This window comes from Sus scrofa, chromosome X, assembly GCF_054392235.1.
Source record: "Sus scrofa isolate SSC_HxYL_T2T_F1_AM1 chromosome X, Sscrofa_HxYL_maternal_Yorkshire_Landrace_v2.0, whole genome shotgun sequence".
Classification (NCBI taxonomy): Eukaryota; Metazoa; Chordata; class Mammalia; order Artiodactyla; family Suidae; genus Sus; species Sus scrofa.
Genome location: NC_139401.1, coordinates 43,948,759 through 43,970,393, shown reverse-complemented (window position 1 = coordinate 43,970,393; position 21,635 = coordinate 43,948,759). Strand labels below are relative to the sequence as shown.

Here is a 21,635-nt window from a genome sequence, read left to right as displayed (position 1 = left end):
ATGTCATGGATGTGTGTGAACGTGCCTGATTTGTTAATAAGGGAAAAGAGAGAAGCAGAGGGAAGGGAAAAGGAATTACCAAAAAAAAGCTTGTGGAGGAGTTCCCGTCATGGCGCAGCAGAGACAAATCCGACTAGGAACCATGAGGTTGAGGGTTCGATCCCTGGCCTCGCTCAGTGGGTTAGCGATCCGGCATTGCCGTGAGCTGGGGTGTAGGTCGCAGACGCAGCTCGGATCTGTCGTGGCTGTGGCTGTGGCGTAGGCCGGCAGCTGTAGCTCCGATTGGACCCCTAGCCTGGGAACGTCCATCTGCCTCCGGTGTGGTCCTAAAAAGCAAAAAATAAATAAAAAATAATTTTAAATTTAAAAATTTTTTAAATAGAAAACTGTAACAATAAATATAAGATACATCCATGCATTCATCACCCCCCTTTAGAAATCTTAATTGGTTATAGTATTTGTAACAGATTATTAAATAGACCTAGGTGAAGTTCCATGTGTTTCTACCCCTAATCTCATTTTCTCCCCAGAGATGATCAGTATCATGAATTTAGAATTGTCATTATCACACAAGCTTTAGTTTATTATATTTGTATCCCTAGAACATAGTACTATTTTTCGGGTTTTAAACTTTATGTGAGACAAAACCACATGAATCTTTCTGAAATTTGCTTTTGTCACTCAGTATTATGTGGTATAAAATACATTTTGAAGGCACCCTGAGGACTTCAGTTGGGTTTATGTGTTGATACTTTATCCAGCAAACTTCTTATGTGTTTTAATAAGTTATCTATAGGTTCGCTTGAATTTTCTCGAATTTTCTATGTGGACTCACACAATCTGCAAGTAAAGACAGCTTGTCTCTTCCTAATCCAATTTTTGGATACATTTTATTTTTCTGGACTTCTTGCAGTGGTTAGCACCCTCAGTGTAATGCAGCACTGAAGCACTTATTAATGTTTATTGAGATCCTGACTTTATGGGAGTATGTCAAAAATGTCAATTTAAATACACGCTTGCCCGAGGTTTCAGATCGATATATTTGAATATTATCAAATACTCAAATTTGATTATATGACTGTGTTCTTTATTAGTGTGGTATATCATTTTAATAGATTTTCTTTTTTTTCTTTTCTTTTTTTTTTAATCTTTTGTCTTTTTAGGGCTGCACCCGTGGCATATGGAGGTTCCCAGGCTAGGGGTCGAATCAGAGCTGTAGCCACCGGCCTACGCCAGAGCCACAGCAACGCAGGATCTGAGCCACGTCTGCGACCCACACCACAGCTCACGGCAACACCAGATCCTTCACCCACCGAGCAAGGCCAGGGATCGAACCCGTGACCTCATGGTTCCTAGTTAGATTCGTTAACCACTGCGCCACGACAGGAACTCCGAAGTTAATTTTTAAAAGAGAATGGCAAACAGCGACTCAAAAAATAAAGAAGATAGTCTTTCTTATCCTGATTAAGACACTGAGTGATCCAAGAAACTCCTGAGAAACCAGTAGAAAAGTGGAAAAATAGCCTCAGTTTGATTACACTTCAAGAAACTGAAAAAAAGGAGTTCCCGTTGTGGCTCAGCAGTAACGAACCCTACTACTATTCATGAGGACGGGGGTTCAATCCCCGGCCTCGATCAGTGGGTTAAGGATCCGACGTTACCGTGAGCTGTGGTGTAGGTCGCAGATGCGGCTGGGATCTGGCGTTGCTGTGGGGTAGGCCAGCAGCTGCAGCTCTGATTGGACCCCTAGCCTGGGAACCTCCATATGTGGCGGGCACGGCCCTAAGAAGACAAAAAAGAAAGAAAGAAACCTAGAAGAGAAAATGAGAGATCTCTCTGAAGGTACCCATTCTCAAAAGGGGCCACACAGGATTTCTGCACACAAAAATATTTTTACCTCTTCCACCAAGCATGAGCTCACAATAAAAAAAAAAGTACAACCAATTCAAGAAACCACGAATAAGAATCAGCATTAAAAAAATATAAAGAATACTATTCCTTTGAACTTCTTGTAATTGAATTATATAGGCACTGCTTAAGCATATGAAATTGGCTAAAAAATCAGATAAGAAATTAAAAATCATGGAGGGAAATACTGTTATCGATAAAATAAACAGGAAGATTCAAAGATCGTGGAATAACAATTTAAGAAATAAAAAAATATAGCTTTTGAAATTACCAACTCGATGGACATGTTGAATGACACACTGTATGCAGCTGAATACAGTAATGCTGAGCTAGAAAAATGATATGAAAAATTACTGAAACGGAGTATAACTGAAAAGGAAATAAAAAACGTAAAAGCACAATTAAGAGACCTAGAGAATAGAATAAGAATGTTCCCCATATCTCTAATAGAAGTTCCAAAAGAGAACACACAGCATGAAAGAAAGATAATAAAATAAATCCCCCAAACCCACCCAGACAAATCATAGTGAACTGCAGTTTACCAAAGACCAAGAGGTTATCTTAAACACTACCTGGCACAAAATTAGCAGATTATAGATAGATCGACATTGGAGTTCCCTTGCGGCACAGTGGGTTAAGGATCTGGCATTGTCCTTGAAGTGACTTAGGTCACTGCTGTGGTATGACTTCCGCCCTGGCCGGGGAACTTCTGCATGCCACAAGTGCAGCCAAAAAAAAAAAAGATAGACTGACTTCTTATTTCTTATCCAAAAGATAAGGAGGACAATGGGAAGCTGAGAGAAAATAACTGACTGGAGCTAACCTATTTTTTAAGGTCAAAGTCAAAAGAAGGCGATTTGTAGACAAAACTGAACTACTACCAACATATCATCCATGAAGATCTTTATATCTCTTCACCAAAATCCTGTCACCAAAACCCTGGATGCCTTTTTCTGCGTCTCTACCTGGAACTCAGCAAGTCTAATACCATCACTTTGCATTTCTGTTCCATTTTCTTGTTTTTGGAGCTGGCCGTATCTGGTTTTATTTTCTATTTCTGCATTTCATCTCTCTCCACTATGCATTTGTCTTTTGTGCGTGTGTGTGTGAGATTTTTTTTGGCGGGGGGGGCGGGGGGGCACTCTCACGGCATATGGAGGTTCCCAGGCTAGGGATCCAATCGGAGTTGTAGCCACTGGCCTACGCCATAGCCACAGCAAAGCTGGATCCTTAACCCACTGAGCAAGGCCAGGGATCAAACCTGCGTCCTTGTGGATGCTAGTCAGATTCATTAACCACTGAGCCATGATGGAAACTCCTATTATTATTTTCTTTATGGCTGCACCCATGGCCTATGGAAGTTCCCAGGCCATGGATCCAATCGGAGCTAGAGTTGCCAGCCTTCACCACAACTCACGGCAACGCTGGATCCTTAACCCACTGAACAAGGCCAGGGATCGAACCTGCATCCTCATGTATACCAGTCTGATTCGTTTCCACTATGCCACAGCAGGAACTCCTCTGGATCCTTAACCACTGCACCAGGCCAAGGATTGAACCCACACCTCCGTGGCAATCCGAGCCTCTGCAGTCAAATTCTTAACCCACTGCACCACAGCAGGAACTCCCCCTGGAGGCCTTATTTAAAGGACAGCTTGCTGGGCTCCACCCCTCACTTCTCATTCAGATCTGGTGTAAATCCTGAGAATTTACATTTCTAACAAGTTCCCAAGTGATATTGATATTGTCGATCCCAGGAATATACAGGCGTACTTCAGAGCTGCTGCAGGCTTGGCCCCAGGCCACGGCAAGAAAGTAAATATCACAATAAAGCAAGTCACAGAAGATTTTTGCTTTCCCAGTGCATGTAAAAGTGATGTTTACACTATACTATAGTTCAGTAGCATTATATCTTTAAAAATGGATATACAAAAAATAAAAATCAAAAAAGAAATAAAAGGAGATTCCATCATGGCACAGTGGTAACGAACCCAACAAGTATCCATGAGGACGTGAGTTCGATCCCTGGCCTTGCTCCGTGGGTTAAGGATCCAGCGTTGCCGTGAGCTGTGGTGTAGGTCGCAGACACAGCTTGGATCCCGCATTGCTGTGGCTGTGGTGTCGGCCGGCAGCTATAGCTCCGATTCGACCCCTAGCCTGGGAACTTCATAGCCTAAAAAGACAAACAAACAAACAAACAAATGTATATACCTTCGTTTTCTTAAAAATGCTTCAGCTAAAAAAATGCTACTCTGAGCAATGTCACCTGAGCCTTACGCAAGTTGTAATCGTTTTGTTGATGGAAGAAGGTCTTGCCTGGATGTCTACGGCTGCTAACTGATCAGGGCAGTGACTGCTGAGGGTTGTGGTGGCTGTGACAATTTCTTTAAATAAGATGACAATGAAGAGGGCTGCATCAATTAACTCCCATTTACGAAGGATTTCTCTGTAGCACCCCATGATGTTTGATAGCACTTTGCCTGCAGTAGAATTTCTTCCAAAATTAGAGTCAGTCCTTTCAAAACCTGTTGATGCTTTGCCAAATAAGTTAATGTCATCGTCTAAATCCTTTGCTGTCATATAAACCATCTTCGCAGCATCTTCACCAGAAGTAGATTCCACTTTAAGAAACAACTTTCTTTGCTCATCCAGGAGAAGTAACTCCTCATTCGTTACATTTTTATCCTGACATTACAGCACTTCAGTCACTCCTTCAGGCTTCACTTCTAATTTTAGTTCTCTTGCTATTTTTACCACCTCTGCAGTTCCTTCCTCCACTGAAGTCTTGAACCTCTCAGAGTCATCCATGAGTGTTGGAATCATCTTCTCCCAAACTCCTGCTAAGATTGATATTTTGACCTCTTTCCATGAATTGTGGATTTTTTTTTTTTTTAAGGCTGCACTTGTGGCCTATGGAGGTTCCCAGGCGAGGGGCCCAATCAGAGCTACAGCTGCCGGCCTACACCACAGCCACAGCCACGCCAGATCCGAGCCACGTTTTCAACTTACAGCACAGATCCTTAACCCACTGAGCGAGGCCAGGGATCGAACCTGCATCCTCATGATTCCCAGTCAGATTCATTTCCACTGCCCCACAACGGGAACTCCATAATTTCTTATTTTTTCTTTATTTTTCTTTATTTTTTTTTTTCTGCCTTTTCTAGGGCCGCTCCCACAGCATATGGAGGTTCCCAGGCTAGGGGTCTAATCAGAGCTGTAGCCACCAGCCTACGCCACAGCCACAGCCACACCAGATCCGAGCTGCATCGGCGACCTACATCACAGCTCACGGCAACACCAGAGCCTTAACCCACTGAGCGAGGCCAGGGATCGAACCCGTGACCTCATGGTTCCTAGTCGGATTCGAGAACCACTGCGCCACAAGGGGAACTCCATAATTTCTTATTTTTTGAAGGAAAGATGCTAATATCTTCCACCCATACCCCTGTGGATCATCTTCCGTACCCCTCTTCAGAAATGTCTAGGCTAGAGAATAAAAGGGCAAAAAGATCTAGTTACGACCTAGATCTGGTTAATTTTATCTCTGAGATGATCCCATGGAATCCGTCCACAGCAGAGGGAATATGCTGAGTGTAACACGGAGCTATGTAAGAGGCAGCTATTTCTGAGGCTGAGCTAATCCTTGGGAGACCATGCTGCTTTTTGTTAAGTTGTCAACCAAGAGATGTGTATGTCTCCTTGTACGTTGTGCTGTGACTGTCTTCCAAATGCCACATTCCGCTGTCAGCTTGATATTTAAAACCAGCTGGCCTCACTCCACCACCATCCATTATGCTGCATCGTTGTACAAGAAATGTGACTTCTCCGGCAGCAGACATGTCGATTCCAGGAGACCTCTTTTTCACATTTTACCATGTGGGTTTTTAAAATATATTTATCCTAGACATAGACGAGATAGCCTTGAGACAACTGAACTTGTTCAAACAGTTAATAGATTTAGACATGTTGCTCCATCTTCTCCAGATGAATTCATATGAAATATTTTTTTAAATAAAGTTGAACACCCCATCGTTGTTGCCTCAGATGCTTGCAGGGGAGTTGGCTCCTGGCACTTTCTCATTCGGGATCATCTTCCGTTGCTAAGAGACTTGCATCTTGCTAAGAGACTTAGGGATGACTTCAGATCGTTGGCAGAAAATATCCTCAGAAGCTAATCTATGAATGGCCATTTTTATACAAAGAATCTTGATCCAGAGAGACTTTCAAAGACATCTTCCTTTTCTATTGAGAACAGGAGGAGCTCAAGCTACCATGGTCCATTTGCTTCAGTATTCAGGGTGACATAGACCCTGTTAGAGGCTGAATTTTCCTTCTACATCCCAAATATTTACCCTAATATAGTGTGAATGAGTGCAAATGCGTAACTATTGCACACATTTATACAGGCTGAGTGTATCAGTTATCTATTGCTGTGTACCAAATTATTGCATATATTTGTAACTGAAAACAACAAACATTTATTATCTCATAGTTTCTGTGGATTAGGAATCTGAGTGCCCCATGAGGCTGCAATCAAGATGTCAGCCAGGGGAGTTCCCTGGTGGTCTAGTGGTTAGGATTTGGTGCTCTCACTGCTACAGCCTGGGTTCAGTCCCTCGCCTGGGAACTGAGATTCCCCCATCAAGCTGATACATGCTGGGGCAAAAAAGAAAAAGAAAAAAAAATGCCAGCCATGACTAGAGTCTCATCTCAAAACTCAACTAGGGAAGGATCCACTTCCAAGGTCGCTACATGACTGTAGAGAGAGTTCAGCTCCTTCTGGGTTGTTGAACTGTGGGTACCAGTTCTTTGTTGCCTATTTGCCAGAGGTCATCCTCAGATCCTTGCCAAGTGGGTCTCCTCAACAAGGCAGCTTGCTTCATCAAAGCAAGCAAGGGGAAGAATCTGAATAGCAAGATGGCATCTGTAATCTCTTATAACCTAATCATAGAAGTGACATCTCCTCTAAGTCGAGGGAGTCCACTGAAGCGAGTTACCCAAGGGACGGGGATAACATAAAGGCGTGAATACAAAAAGATGGGAGCACTTGGGGACTATCTTAGAAGCTACTTACTGCACTGAGCCACGTGATCCCTCTCCCTTTCATTAGGGCCATTTTCAGCTGTGTCATTTCTTCTTCTTTTTTTTTTTTTTTCTTTTTAGGGCTGCACCTGTGGCATAAGGAAGTTCCCGGGCTAAAGGTCAAATCAGAGCTATAGCTTCGTCTTAGGCCACAGCCACAGCAACACTGCATCCAAATGGCATCTTCAACCTAAGCTGCAGCTTGCGGCAACACCAGATCCTTAACCCACTGAGCAAGGCCAGGGATCGAACCCACATCCTCAAGAGAATGTCGACTCCTTAACTCACTGAGTCACAATGGGAATGCCAGCTTTTTCATTTCTAAATAACATATACGGGACATGCACATAATTAAAAATTTTTTCTGCTTACAAGGAAAATAATGTACCAGTGAATTCAGCCAGATTTGGGTCAAAAGGAGATTGACAGAAAAGGCTTTTTATTTTTCAACTCCTGATATCAATACATGTTTCTCTTTCGTGATTTATAATGTCTACCACTAGTAGAGTCCACATATATTTTTCTCCAATTTTAAAGTGACAAATTAAAGATGAACTATAACAATTTTCAAACAATGGGTGCCACATGATAGTCCCAAGTCAAGAAAGTCCTCTAGTATCCATTAGCAAATTTCAAAACTAAATATATTAGAATCACCAGCTTGTTTGGGGTTTCTCCAATAAGGAGACTTTACACAGTTATTTAAGTATAGGCTTTTTTTTTTTTTTTTTTGTCTTTTGAGGGTGGCACCCTCGGCATATAGAGGTTCCCAGGCTAGGGGTTGAATCGGAGCTGTAGCTGCCGGCCTACACCACAGCCACAGCAATGCCAGATCCGAGCCACATCTTCAACTTACAGCACAGATCCTTAACCCACTGAGCGAGGCCAGGGATCGAACCCTCGTCCTCATGGATGCTCGTCAGATTTGTTTCCACTGAGCCACAACGGGAACTCCAGTACAGGCATTTTTATCAGGGAGGCAACGTCAGGAAACACCAGTGGGGAAGTGGGAGAAATGAAAATGGAAGTGAATGCAACCAATAAAGAATGCGTTTTGGGGAGTTCCTGTCATGGCGCAGTGCAAACGAATCCGACTAGGAACCATGAGGTCGAGGGTTCGATCCCTGGTCTCGCTCAGCAGTTTAAGGATCTGGCGTTGCCGTGAGCTGTGGTGTAGGTCACAGACGCAGCTCAGATCTGGCATTGCTATGGCTGTGGTATAGGCCAGCAGCTATAGCTCCGATTGGACCCCTAGCCTGGGAACCTCCATATGCCGCGGGTGCGGCCCTAAAAAGACAAAAAAAAAAAAAAAAAGAATGCGTTTTTAAGCTAGTTACCATTGTGGCAACAGGAGGTCAGCTCCAGTGGGGAACCATGGGAGACAGTGAAGAATATACCTCAGAGTTATCCCAACTAAGGATGGGAAATCTGGGGTATTTATTCACTAACTCTCTATTGCCATTGGTTGAAGACTGCTTCCAGAAGCATTAACTCTCAGGCAGTTTATGCTTACTGTGTGTGAGATCTGAGCATGCTCCCCCAACCAAAGGGGATAAAAATTCCCTCTGGCAGAATCACAGGTGTCCACAGGAAGCAGCCTTCAGCATGTAACGATGAGTGTAGAAGAAATACAGATGGGGGACCAATAGCAATCAGAGATGCTGAGAAACCACCCAGGCCTTTCCCTGCTTTCATCAAAGGCTGTATCTAAAAACACCCCTAAGGAGACAAGCAGTTCTCATTTCATGTCAGGTTGCATCACACATTCCTGATCACGGCAGGCAAGTAGTGAGATAAAGCTAAGTTCTGAAATGCAGAGGAAGCAGCTCCCCAAAGAGCCTGCACCCCACTAAACAAAAACAATGCTTCTAAGTAGCAACAATTTGAATGCATTATTGATTGATTCTTGGATTGTGCAGGCTTCCGGAAGATCATTGATCATTTGACAGCCTACAAAGTATCCTTGGAAGTAGAGATAGGCCCCAGCAGCCCCAAGGCACTGTGGGAGGTTGGGACATATCACATCAGTTGGAGTAACCTAGGAGGCCCTAATGGGCCACTAGAGCCCCCAACAAATCCTAGGAAGTAGTGCTGGTCCCCGCCAGCCCCAAAGCCCACATAAGATCCAAGATAAAAGGACATTTGATTTTCTAATGCCAAGACCCTTTTCGCACACAGAGCCCACTGAAGAATGGAATCAGCAGCAGGTACACTCTCACCGTCATGCATTTTTTTCAGCCTTTTTAAAAATTAGAGTTGATTTACAATGGTTCTTCAATTTCCATTGTACAGCAAAGTGACCCAGTCACACGTAGTTCCCTGCGCTGAACAGCAGAGGCCTGTTTGTTGCCCATCCTTTCGAAATGGAAAGCAACTGACCTCAAGTTATAACTGAACTACGATTCCTTCACCAAACGGAGCTTTTTCCCAATTTAAATTGAATCAATTTGACTCAACACGGGAAACCTGACCCGGCCCAGACACAGACCGGATTGACAGATGGATAGCTCTTTCTCGAGTCCGTGGGTGGTGGTGCATGGCTATTCTTGGTTGGTGGAGCGATTTGTCTGGTTAATTCCGATAACAAACGAGACTCTGGCATGCTAACTGGTTACACTCCCCCCCCAGCGGTCGGTGTCCAAAATAAATAAATAAAAATAAACTGAATCAACATTTGAAGTCACTGGTGAAAGGATTAACAGCTCCCCCAAGGCAGAGTCTGATTTGTTTCCCTTTGTATCTCTGATCCAATTTGGGGACTAATAAATAAGCATCAATTAAATAGATAAGTGCCTTACTTTTCCTCTAAGTCAGAGACGACCCCTAAGCACCTCTTTGGAATCAAAGGAGTGCAGTGTCTAACTTCAAGTACATATGGGAACCAAAGAGTTAAATATACAGAGTTGTCGACTGCGGGAATTCTCAGAGCCTTGAATATGCCAAGCTGCATTTTTAAGTCAACGGGCTAGGGAGGTGGCATGAGGGGCAATCTCTGAACTTAATTAACTTACACTAAACTCTTTTTTTTTTTTTTTCTCCTGTAAAGCATTTCAAAATCCCAAAGAATTTTGAGACACTCCAACTTTTTTTTTTCTTTTTTGGCTGCCCCGCTCCCAGGCCAGGGATGAGGTCCAAGCTGCAGTTGCGACCTATGCCACAGGGGTAGCAACACTGTGGATCCTTAACCCGCTGTGCTGGGCTGGAGGTCGAACCTGCATCCCAGTGCTCCAGAGACACCACAGATCCCACTGCACCACAGCGGGAACAAGACACGCTAACTCTTAAAGGCTGCTTAATAATTGAAAATCGTAAGGGGATTTTAGGGCAAGGGTGTGGCCGAGATGAGAGCAGAGAGATGGGATCGTAGTGTCTTAGGGTCCCACATTAACTGATTGTGGCCACTGGTAAAAATTAGATGTCATTACATAAGACAAAGTGCTATAAAAGTCCCCAGGTACTTCCCTCAATCATGATACATCCCTGCTGACAATTAGGTCTGCTCCAACTTTGAGCTGCATAACCAGTACCAAACCTGAGACCTGGGTAACCAGGGTGCCTTACCTGGGCCCCTCACCTATAGGGAGGCTCACAGTTTATACTTTAAAGTTTAGAAGATCTTGCTGTAGATTTCATCTAGCTGTGCCCTTCACACGAGGCAAATAATCCCTAGAGCTAAGAAGATGTATCCACTCAAAGCCCACAACCCATCTTCTGGGACAAGCTCTGGGTCTCAGGACCCTGAGATTCTCTGCTCAGAGGGACCCAAGCCATTTCCAGGGCACATGCAAGTCCATCCCTGAGCCTATCCTCCTGAGAGCAGACTGTGAGAATGGATGGTTGGGGATGGGGGTGCAGGTGTCGATGAAACTTAGTCACTTGAGCTATAAGCGCGGTTCAGGAGCAAGCGAGAGGTGGAAAGAAAAGGGGAAGGCATTGCACTGCTCACGTCATCACTGATGCTCTAGCCTCAAGCCCTGAAAGTGTTAAGAAATGCGCTCCTTGCCAGCCCAGTTTTCCCATTCACTGAGCTCGTGTGAGGAGACAATGGCGATGCGGCAAAAATTGATGTTTATTCCAGGAAAAACATCACTTGCGACTTCCTCATCATTTGCACGATTATAAATGATCAGGCAACAGGTGGCGTTTCCAAGACCTATCTCAAACGTCTCTCTGTACTCGCTGCTGTCACATTTTGCAAGCATGTGCAAGAGATACACGCCTCTACGTGGCCAGTTCGATGACCCGTGTCACCCCCAAGAAGACATTTTAAAAGACCTCAGAAGAAACACTGCATGTCACAACAGTGCACTTGCATCAATTCCCAAGGAATCGTTGAAAAATCAAAGACTGCTTCAGCCAATAGGCTATGCTGTAATAACTCAGTATAACTCTGGTAACTCTGTGATAACTCTGCTCAGTGCGTGAACTTCTTTTTTTGCCCATATGCAAGCTGAAAACTGAAATTTGTTGTTGTTGTTGTTGTTGTTGTTTTGTCTTTCTGTCTTTTCTAAGGCCACACGCGTGGCATATGGAGGTTCCCAGGCTAGGGGTCTAATCGGAGCTGTAGCCACCAGTCTACACCACAGCCACAGCAATGCAGGATCCAAGACGTGTCTGTGACCTACACCACAGCTCAGGGCAATGCGGGATCCTTAACCCACTGAGCAAGGCCAGGGATCGAACCCACATCCTCATATATCTTAGTCGGGTTCGTTACGGCTGAGCGATGATGGGAACTCCAGAAAACCAGCTTTTAATTCAATGACCTAAAGTGTCCCAACACCTATGCTCACACTTCATCAGCAAGAACTGAGCACATGGCCCTTCCAGAGGATGGACAGCTGGGAAATGTGGTCTAGCCACGGGCTAGAAGAAATGAGTCTGACGAGCATCTGACCACTCTCTGCCAAAGCTGGCATAAGTGTTTCTGTAGGGGGTCTATTAGTTTTCTAGGGCTCTCATAACAAGCTACCATAAACCGGTGGCTTATAACAACAGCAATTTATATCTTCGCAATTCTGAAGCCTAGACGTCTAAAATCAAGACGGCAGGGTTGTGCTCCCTCTGAAAGCTCTAAGGAAGAATGCTTTGCTGCTTCTTCCAGCTTGTGATGGTAGCCAGCAGTCCTTGCCATCCTAAGGCTTTTAGCTACATTACTCCACTTTTCTGTCTAATCTTCATTTGGCCACCTTCCCTGTGCGTGTATGTCTATTCTCCAAATCTCCCTCTCCATGTAAAGAAACCAGTCATCTGATTCAGGCACCACCTTAATTCCATATGGCCTCCTCTTAACTTGATTGCATCTGCAAAGAACTTATTTCCAAATAAGGTTACATGCATAGGTACCCCGGAGTTAAGGCTTCAGTATCTTTAGCATATTGCTGGGGGCAGCGCAATTCAATCCACTACGGAGGGAATATTAGTCTTTCATTCAACAGTTTTCGTAGATCAGGAGATCCGGCTCAGCATCTCACCAGGCTGAAATCTAGGGTGCTGGTTCTCATCTAAAGCTCAAGGTCCTCTTCCAAGTTCACTGGTTGTGGCATAATTGAATTGTCTGTGGTTTCAGGACTGAGGTTCCAGGGTTTGGTTTGGCTTTTTTGCTGTCTGCTGGCCAGAGCTCATCTACATCTTCAAAGTCAGCAGGAGCACATTCCTCTGAAGCTTCTGTTTCTTTCAGAGGCTCATTGGTTAAGGCAGCCCCCCTCCCCCGCGCCAAGAAATCTGTTTTGATTAGCTCAAAGTCACCTGATTAGTAAGCTAATTACAGGATGATATCTTATTATATTCCCAAGTTTCCACCCACACTCAAGGAGAGGAGAGAATAGGGTTTGGATCATTGAGAGACCATCTTAGAATTCTGCCTACCCCAGGGACAGGCTTCTTTTAAGCCCAGGAAGATTTAGAATTAATACACAATTCTAGAAGAGTGATGTGTTTTGATGGGGGGTGGGGGGGAGGCATGAAGGAATCTGCATTTATTTGGCAGTTATGTGCTTGAAGTGTTTGAAGAAATTGTCTAACAAGTTAGCCTTATAATCCCCATCTAAAATTATAATTGGGAGTTCCCTGGTGGCGTAGCTGTTAAGGATCCAACATTGTCACTGCTGTGGCTCAGGTCGCTGCTATGGCATGGGTTCTATCTCTAGCCAGGGAACTTCTGCATGCCGTGGGTATGACCAAATACAAATTACAGTTGCACAATGGATTTAGGCAGTTGCGCTCAGTTGAAACATTCTAGATTCTTCAAATTTAAAAGAATATTAGATTGAGCTTTTTCACAGTTACTATGCCAGGATTCCATGGTTGTGCTTTTGGTATGGTTGAGCTTTTACGAGTTCAAGGGGTACTGTTTCTGATTTCTTCTACCTGCTCAGAGAAATTTGTAGTCATCACTGAGGTTGTAGCTAACTTCCCCAGCCTTGATTAGAGGCTCTGTCTTTAAAGGTGTCTTTATGTTAGTGTCTGGATCTATTTCCTGGCCCTGTAAGATAAATGAGTTACTCTAGAGATAATTTAATAAAGCCATAACAAAAAGCCAACTGGTATTACTGCAAAGTATTTTATTCTATCAGTTCCTTCCAACACCACAAGTTCCCAACAAATATCCGTGCCAATTATAAAAACAAAGGATGGTTAATTTTATAGTAGTAGGAGCACAGCTTAGATGGGCAGACAATAGGGAAAGAAAAACCCACCTCCCATAGGCTTATGCACCTGTTAAGTTTGACACATTTGCTTCACTCCCAGCTGCAACTCGGCTAAGAACATTTCTGTGGGAGCCATCAGTTAGGAATGACTTGTCGATACCAGGACAGAGACTAAAGTGAACCAAACGAGGCAGCCGGGGGACAGAATGTAAGGCAAGACTTACTCAGGCATGTGCTGGAGCATCTTCAGAGGGCAAGCACAGGGGCAGCACCTAAGGGTGTGTACCACCTTCTGTCTTGCACCCTGGGCAGCTTGCTTGCCTCACCCTAGTCCTGGCTCTATTGGTCACCTCAACAGCCCTCCAGGGTGACCCTGCTTACAAAGGCTTTTCAAAAGATCAAGAAAAGATGAGTCTATCTTCCAGTGAGGGCTCCTGCTGAAGCTGGCTTTCTTTCCAGGTGAGACCACACATGAAGGTATTGCCTGCCTCCTCTTTCATTATTATTTTTTCTTTTTAGGCACGCACCTGTGGCAGATGGACATTCCCAGGCTAGAAGCCAAGTTGGACCTGCAGTTGCCAGCCTCTCAAAGCAACGCGGGATCCTTAACCCACTGAGTGAGGCCAGGGATCGAACCTGCGTCCTCATGGATACTAGTCAGTTTCCTTTCCGCTGAGCCACCATGGGAGCTCCTCCATCCCAAATATTCTTTGACAGTTTTGCTAATACGTTAGTATTCAGAGTCTCATGTCTACCATAGCAAACCCATTACAAACTGCTTAAAAATAACCTTTGAGACATATACATTTTTTTTGAAAAATTAGAAAATTGAGAGCTACAAAGACTAATAACATAAAATATCATCCTTAGCCTCACCATCCAGAAATAAATATGCCTTTCATTTTGAAGAAGGCGACCTTTTAGTCTTTATGCATATGTTTGTAATACAATCAATCAAAGTCTATATATTTGTTTTAGTCCTTTTTTTAAACTTCTCATTATATCACAATTTTCCATTAAAAAGTCTTCTCCAACATCAGGGTAAAGGGTCGCTTAACACTCCGTCATGTGACCTACATCCTGATTTATTTATTACATCTCACATTATTGGAAATTTAGATCTTTTGCAATTATATCCTTTGGATAGAGCTCTAATTATGGGAGCAGGCTTTGAAGAACAAATCTTTGAAAGGTTTTAGTACATATGGCCAACTGTCCCTCCAGAAAGTACACCAATTTTTATCCTGTTGTTTCGGCTACTAGCAGCTCAATCAGGAACATAGTAAGAGCAGTCATTGCAGCCTCCCATGTGTGGAAAAGTCAACTTCTTTTGACGTTACATACCTTATCTAATTCAGTCTTCATGCAGTCCCAACACGAAGTGGAGTTATCCCCATGTGATGGCTAGTTTCATGTCACTGTGACTGGACCATAGTGCCCAGATATTTGGTCAAACATTGGACTGGATGCTGCTGCGAAGCTGATTTGGGGATGACGTGAATATTTAAATTGGTGAACTTTGAGGAAGGCAGACTGCCTTCAGTAATGTGGGTGGACCTTATTCAAACGGCGGAAGGCCTGAAGAGAGCAAACACTGACCCTCTCTGAGCAAGAAGGAATGACACCTTTTGACCTTGAACGTTGACTCTTCCCAGTTCTCCAGCCTGCTGGCCTACTCAACTAATTTCGAACTCACCAAATCTCCATAATCAAGAAGTGAATTCCTTAAAAATCTCTCTCTCTCTCTCTTTGTGTGTGTGTGTGTGTGTGTGTGTGTGTGTGTGTGCGCGCGCACGCGTGCATAGTGGCACCTAAGGAGCCCCCCTGTCTGAAATGAAAACATATGAATAGACCCTCCAAAGAAACATTCTTTTGCTCCAATACTCTAACTTCTTGCAGTTCAGCTATGTGCTAACATTAAATAAAGTTGCCGGACCTGAGCAAGCTGCTCTCAGAGATTTTAGGAGAGTCCCAGAAGCCCTCAGGCAGCGTTGCTGAGAAATTAAAATGTTAACTACAAATTGTGTGCTACGGTTGGTAGATGGGAAGGCCAGACTGCTACTCTGTTTCTGGAAATGAGGCTCCAGCTTTGAATTTAATGCAAAGGGTGCAGGCTGCTGCTTTTGGCATTCGGACTGGAGCTCAGCTCCACACCCAGCACCCTGATGTGGGTGCTCAGTTGGCAGGGTGGGTCGGTAGTCCTACCCATGGATGAATGTGAAACTGACAGCAGTAATGGCCTGAACCCAGCCAGAACCCAGATTGGGACCCAAACCCACGGGCCTGGACTCGAACCCAGCCAAAACCCAGACTGGGATTTAAGCCCTCAGTTTTCACTTAGAATCCCTCACCTGGTGTCTGAACTTACTGAGGTTCAGGTTCTTTATGCCTCCACGCATTCAGGGAGAAACCAAGTGATGTGTGAGAAATAGATTTATTAAGATAGGGCCCTTGTCAGAGATGCAAGCGGGCAGCAAGGAGGCTCTGCCCCCAGGATCCAGTGGGCTACAGTTTGATCACCCAAGGGGAGTGGGGGTGGGAAAGACCACCTCGTCTTCTTTCTTCAAGTAGTAAGTAGCTCTTCTTTGGTATCTGGTAAGAGAGTATTTGACCCTATAAGGTCAAACTAGGACTGCCAAGGTGCTTATTCAAATCAGCAGAAGGGTGGTCTTCAAACTCTTGCCCTCGGTCTGAATCTCAGGGCAGACCTCACCCCATTCCCCACCCAATGACCTGAGGCAGTTCTCGAACCTCCACCAGTCAAGGAAGCCCCCCTCGTTCTGACAGCCCTCTCGAGCAGTTACTAACTTACAGTGCGCTCCCAAAGGCCCCGAGGTCTCCCTCTCTATCTAAGGTCCCTTATTGGCACATGGACAACTACCTGTGCCTACTCCATCCCTATCAAATGTGTATGACTCCATAGAAAAAAAGGCAATCAGGGAAATTACCCTGACTTAAGCTTTCCTATGTGAATGTGAAGCAACTGCAGGCAACCTGAAGATTGAAATGTCTCACCCAGCCCAAGACCTCAAAAGATGACCCCTTCCCACCCAGGGAGCCTCTAATAGCTTTGGCGAATGGAGTTCCAACAACTTTCAAATGCCTCCAATTCTGCCTCTGTCAGATAGATGCAACTTTAGTTTGCTTAATGGAAAAACAAACCCAGAATGGAAAGTTTCAACAATAGGAAAAATAACCTCAACACATTGGGTAGAGAAGGAACATACCTCAACATAACAAAAGTCGTCTATGACAAACCCACAGCTAACATTACACTCAATGATGAATGAGTAAAAGCTTCTCCTCTGAGGTCAGGAAGGAAACAGACAATGGTAGGTGCCCATTCTCACCGCTCTTATTCAAATAATACTGGAAGTCCTCGCTAAAGTAATTAGGCAAGATGAAAAGGCACCCGAATTAGAATAGAAGTAAATTTATCATAACATGCAGATGATATGATCTTATGTATAGAAAGACCCTAAAAACTCAACCAAAAAAACTGTTGGAACTAATCAACAGATTCAATAAATTTGCAGGACTTAAAGTCAACATACAGAAATGTGTTGCTTTTCTATACACCAACAATGAAACATTTGCAAAAGAAATAGAGAACTATCCCAGTCACAACAACCTCAGAAACAATGAAATACTTAGGAATAAATTTAACCAAGCAAGTAAAAGATTGGTACCATGAAAACAATAAGACATTGATGAAAGTTATTCCATGTTCATAGATCAGAAGAATCAATACTGTTAAAAATGCCCATATTGCTCGAAGCCATCTATAGAATTAATGCAATCTCTATAAAAATTCCAATGGCTGAGTTCCCTGGTGGTTCAGCTGGCTAAGGACCTAGCATTGTCTCTGCTTAGTTTGCTGCTGTGGCACGGGTTTGATTCCTGGCTCCAGAACTTCCACATGGTGTGGGAGTGGCCAAAAAAAATCATTTTTTAAAAAAAAATTCTGGAGTTCCCATCGTTAGTGGTTAACGAACCTGACTAGTATCCATGAGGACATGAGTTCCATCCCTGGCCTCACTCAGTGGGTTAAAGATCTGGTGTTGCCGTGAGTTGTGGTGTAGATGACAGATGCAGCTCAGATCCAGCATTGCTGTGGCTGTGGTGTAGGCTGGCAGCTCCAGCTCCGATTCAACCCCTAGCCTGGGAACCTCCATATGCCACAGGTGCGGCCCTAAAAAGACAAAAAAAAAAAAAAAATCCAATGCCATTTTCCACAAAAACAGAAAAACAGCACAAAAATGTGTATGGAACCACAAAAGACCCTAAATAGCCAAAAGAAAGAGGAGCAGGGAGTTCCCGTCGTGACGCAGTGGTTAGCGAATCCGACTAGGAACCATGAGGTTGCAGGTTCAGTCCCTGCCCTTGCTCAGTGGGTTAACGATCCGGCGTTGCCGTGAGCTGTGGCGTAGGTTGCAGACGTGGCTCGGATCCTGCGTTGCTGTGGCTCTGGCGTAGGCCGGTGGCTACGGCTCCGATTTGACCCCTAGCCTGGGAACCTCCATATGCCGCGGAAGCGGCCCAAAGAAATAGCAAAAAGACAAAAAAAAAAAAAAAAAAAAAAAAAGAAAGAGGAGCAAAGCTGGAGGTATCATACTTCTGATTTCAAAGTACATTACATTGCTGTAATAATCAAAACAATATGTTATAGGTATGAAAACAGACATAGCTATCAATGGAACAAAATAGAGAGCCCAGAAATAACCCCCCACATATATCAGGTCAACTAATATTTGACAAGAGAGCCAAGAATGGGGAAAGAATATTCTCCCCAGTAAATGGTGTCAGAAAACTATAACCACAGGCGAAAAATGAAATTGGGCCCTCTTTTCACACCACTCACCAAAATTATCTTGAAACAGATTAAAGACCTAAACACCTGATACCATAAAACTCCTAGAAGGAAACTTAGGAAAGAAGCTCCCTGACATTGGTCTTAGCAAAAATTTTTTTGGGGGGGGCGTATGTCACCAAAAACAGCGAAAAAAGCAAAAAATCAACATAAAAGACTTCTGTACAGGCAAAGAAATAATCAACAAAATGAAAAGGAAAACTAGAGAATGAGAGAAAATATTTGCAAAACGCTATACGGGATAATGGGTTAATAGTCCAAGTATATAAAGAATTCTTGGAGCTCCCGTCGTGGCTCAGTGGAAACGAACCTGACTAGTATCCCTGAGGATGCAGGTTCGATCCTTGGCCTTGCTCAGTGGGTTAAGGATCTGGCGTTGCCCTGAGCTGTGGTGTAGTTTGAAGACGCGGCTTGGATCTGGCGTCATTGTAGCTGTGGTGTAGACTGGTGGCTACAGCTGCAATTCGACCCCTAGCCTGGGAGCCTCCATATGCCATGGGTGCGGCCCTAAAAAGACAAAAAAAAAGAAAGAATTCCTACAACTCAGTAACAACAACAAAAACCCGAAACAATCCATTTTTAAAATGGGCAGAGGGACTAAACAGACATCTTCCCAAAGAAGGCATCCAAATGGCCAACGGGTTCATGAAAAGAAGCTCAAGTTTGGGAGTTCCCGTCGTGGCGCAGTGGTTAACGAATCCGACTAGGAACCATGAGGTTGCGGGTTCGGTCCCTGCCCTTGCTCCGTGGGTTAACGATCCGGCGTTGCCGTGAGCTGTGGTGTAGGTTGCAGACGCGGCTCGGATCCCGCGTGGCTGTGGCTCTGGCGTAGGCCAGTGGCTACAGCTCCAATTAGACCCCTAGCCTGGGAACCTCCATATGCCTTGGGAGCAGCCCAAAGAAATAGCAAAAAGACAAAAAAAAAAAAAAAAAAGCTCAAGTTTGACTTAAAAAAAAAAATGCACAACGCGAGGGTTGGGAGTGAAGTTTTCTTTGGAGGTATGGGAGGCTCTGAGAATCCACTCTTGGGAGGCAGGGGTGGGAGATGGGAACTAGGATATAGAGGAGTTTTGCTACAAAAGGCAGGTCGTACGTAGCAACAAAAGATGACTGTTCATTCATAACAGAAAACTAGGCATTTCCAGTTAAGGAATATAGCGCTTTTCTGTGTATGGGAAGAGGCAAGGGTCTAGGCTCACTGAAATCATGCCTTTGATATGCACCTTGGTTACCTGGGGCCAGTATCCAGTGTTTTTCCGAGTCCTGAGGGCTCCCTGTAGGGAGTGGCTGCAGTCTGATGGCTACTAGACCACAGGAATTCTTTGTTTCCTTCCTGAGTTCCCTTGGGGCTCCCCTGCATTGAGGTGGCAGCCATTCTCAGTATGGCACTGGCATCCTTTGTTTGCTGATATGGCAGGCAATATTTTATTTCTCATAGGCATTACTCAACATCAGGGAAATGCAAGTTAAAACACACTGAGATAGCCTCTCACGCCTGTTAGAAAGAAGGGCTATCATCAAGATTTGGGGATTTGGGGGTGTGTGGGGGGGAGGATGGAAATCCAGTGGTTACTGACAAGTACCCCTTGCAAGCCTGAGTGCAGCTGACAAGAACTGTTGCGGTCCCTGAGATTTTGCTCAGCAAACACAAGGAAGGGGTTTAAAGGAGTTCCGGCTGTGGTGCAACAGGATCGGCGGCAGCTCTGCGGTGCCAGGACGCACGTTCGATTCCCAGCTTGGATCTGATCCCTGGCCCCCGGAACTCCATATGCTATGGAGTGGACAAAAAATAAAATAAAATTTTAAAAAAAGCAAAGTATATTTTCAAAATCTTTTAAAAAACGAGGGGCGGGGGAGGTAGAAAACTCTGTCCTCAACCAACCCTTTCCACCCAGAAGTTTTCTTAAATGAATTCTGACAGCGAGGGAAAATGCACCATTTCTGTTTATCTAAACACCATTGAAACACTAGGACACTCAGAGCCAGGCCTTTCATACAGGGTCCCCCCAAAACACACTGCCTACCTAGGGGGCACCCTTGTGTGTTTTCTTACCAGCCAGTACCAATTATCCCAAGGGCATCTGACCAGGCAGTGCTTTTCAGAAATGCACCTGAGGTCTTTGACACCTAAACTAAAGAGGGGCGGTGTTTCCATCATGGCTCAGGGTTAGTGAAGCTGACTGGTATCCATGAGGACGCGGGTTCCATCCTTGGCCTCGCTCAGTGGGTTAAGGATCTGGTGTTGCCACGAGCTGTGGTGTAGGTCGCAGACACGGCTCAGATCTGGCATTGCCGTGGCTGTGGCACAGGCTGGTGGTTACAGCTCCTATTCAACCCCTAACCTAGGAGCCTCCATATGCTGAGGGTGCAGCCCTAAAAAGACAAAAGAAGAAAAAAAAAAAGGAGGGCCTGACGCACTCTGCAATAGTCTTTATAGCCCACGATGCGACCTGAGTGTAGACCCAGTTTGATGCTCTGGTCGATCTTGGGCTGGATACCTTATTTGCATGGGGAACAGGTTATATGGTGGTCTGGTGAGGAAAGGGTGACATTCCTTCTCTAGCAGGAAGTGAGCAGCCCAGGCTGGTCAAGGTGGGGGAAGGGACATTACAATGAGACATGGCCAGAGGCTTTGGGGTTTAATCTCCTTGAAGGGGACTTGAAGCTTATGACAATGGGACTGGGACAAACCAAGAGTCCCAGAGCTGGGATGGGAGCGGGGCTGAACCTGGAAAATCTGGCCTCCTATTTCTACTCCAGCTGTGGATAGACGACACCTAGAGCCTAAGCCAGTCTCATAGAGCAGTGACTAATTCACCAAACACATCTCCGTAGGCCAAGGGCCGACCATTTAAACGATTTCTTGTGCCGGGAGTTGCTATTGTGGCTCAGTGGGTTAAGGACCTGACATAGTCTCCTGAGGATGTGGCCTCGAGGTCCCACAGCAAAAAATGATAAGAATTGGAAACTCTTCATAACACAAGCTAGGGTTGCCGCTATGTCAGCGTAACCGCTCCATCTGCTCATGCCCTAAGAGATACGCAGAGTGTTTTACAAGGTTCTGGCATAGATGAGCCACTATTCCTTTGCAACCACTTGGACACAGGGCTAATAGGTCACATTAC

At 44.6% G+C, this 21,635-nt stretch overlaps 1 protein-coding gene across 1 annotated transcript in view; it reads left to right on the top strand.

The window, feature by feature from the left end:
- Window positions 1-13,532, top strand: part of LOC102166369 (uncharacterized) — a 344,509-nt gene extending 330,977 nt beyond the window's left edge. Inside the window, exon 7 of the transcript XR_014835326.1 lies at window positions 10,037-13,532. The gene's annotated coding sequence lies outside the window, so the exon portion shown is untranslated. The remainder of the gene's footprint in view (window positions 1-10,036) is intronic.
- Window positions 13,533-21,635: the final 8,103 nt, after the last annotated feature.